Source organism: Perkinsus marinus (genome assembly GCF_000006405.1).
Source record: "Perkinsus marinus ATCC 50983 genomic scaffold scf_1104296972988, whole genome shotgun sequence".
Taxonomy (NCBI): domain Eukaryota; phylum Perkinsozoa; order Perkinsida; family Perkinsidae; genus Perkinsus; species Perkinsus marinus.
In genome coordinates this window covers 1-1,146 of record NW_003201574.1, presented here as the reverse complement: position 1 = coordinate 1,146, position 1,146 = coordinate 1, and the positions used below count along the sequence as shown (strand labels likewise).

The 1,146-nt window shown below is 46.9% G+C and overlaps 6 non-coding genes across 6 annotated transcripts; all 6 read right to left on the bottom strand.

Annotated features, from left to right (window-relative positions):
• Window positions 1-134: 134 nt before the first annotated feature.
• Pmar_PMAR001895 lies at window positions 135-206 on the bottom strand. Its single transcript has one exon. It is a non-coding gene; the product is annotated as a tRNA-Thr (tRNA).
• A 102-nt stretch (window positions 207-308) lies between these two features.
• On the bottom strand, window positions 309-380 carry Pmar_PMAR001894. The gene has a single exon. It is a non-coding gene; the product is annotated as a tRNA-Thr (tRNA).
• A 102-nt stretch (window positions 381-482) lies between these two features.
• Pmar_PMAR001893 lies at window positions 483-554 on the bottom strand. The gene has a single exon. It is a non-coding gene; the product is annotated as a tRNA-Thr (tRNA).
• A 102-nt stretch (window positions 555-656) lies between these two features.
• On the bottom strand, window positions 657-728 carry Pmar_PMAR001892. The gene has a single exon. It is a non-coding gene; the product is annotated as a tRNA-Thr (tRNA).
• A 102-nt stretch (window positions 729-830) lies between these two features.
• Window positions 831-902, bottom strand: Pmar_PMAR001891. Its single transcript has one exon. It is a non-coding gene; the product is annotated as a tRNA-Thr (tRNA).
• Window positions 903-1,003: 101 nt separating this feature from the next.
• Window positions 1,004-1,075, bottom strand: Pmar_PMAR001890. The gene has a single exon. It is a non-coding gene; the product is annotated as a tRNA-Thr (tRNA).
• Window positions 1,076-1,146: the final 71 nt, after the last annotated feature.

Sequence of the window (1,146 nt, the reverse complement as noted above, 5' to 3'; positions counted from 1 at the left end):
CAAAGCAGACGCTCTGCCACTAAGCTAAAGTGGCACACAAATAAGTGCATAAATCAATAATCTTCCTGTATCCTTTGCAGAGTGAGCAAACGTGCTCTGCTCCTCATACCAGACTAGAGCCTAATGCTGCTGTAAGCCACTGGCCAGGATTGAACTGACGACCTTCTGCTTACGAAGCAGACGCTCTACCACTAAGCTAAAGTGGCGCACAGATTAGGTATATGAATCAATAATTTTCCTGTCCCGTTCACAGAATGGGCCATCCTGCTCCTGGTTCTCGTACCAGACCAAAAATTTATGGTGCTATAAGCCACTTGCCAGGATCGAACTGACGACCTTCTGCTTACAAAGCAGACGCTCTGCCACTAAGCTAAAGTGGCACATAGAATGAATACATAAATTATTAATCTTCCTGTATCCTTTGCGGAGTGAGCAAACCTGCTCCTGCTTCTCGTACCAGACCAGATATTTATGGTGTTATAAGCCACTTGCCAAGATCGAACTGACGACCTACTGCTTACCAAGCAGACGCTCTGCCACTAAGCTAAAGTGGCGCACAAGATAACTGCATAAATCAATAATCTTCCTGTATCCTTTGCGGAGTGAGCAAACCTGCTCCTGCTCCTCATACCCGACTAGAGCCTAATGCTGCTGTAAGCTACTTGCCAGGATCGAACTGACGACCTTCTGCTTACAAAGCAGACGCTCTGCCACTAAGCTAAAGTGGCGCACAAGATCGCTGCATAAATCAATAATCTTCCTGTATCCTTTGCGGAGTGAGCAAACCTGCTCCTGCTCCTCATACCCGACTAGAGCCTAATGCTGCTGTAAGCCACTTGCCAGGATTGAACTGACGACCTTCTGCTTACGAAGCAGACGCTCTACCACTAACCTAAAGTGGCACACACACTAACTATATGAATCAATAATTTTCCTTTCCCTTCACAGAATGGGCCGTCCTGCTCCTGCTTCTCGTACCAGACCAGAAATTTATGGTGCTATAAGCCACTTGTCAGGATTGGACTGACGACCTTCTGCTCACAGAGCCGACGCTCTGCCACTAAGCTAAGGTGACGCAGAGAATAAGTACATAAATCAATAATCTTTCTGTATCCTTTGCGGAGTGAGCAAACCTGCTCCCCAGGG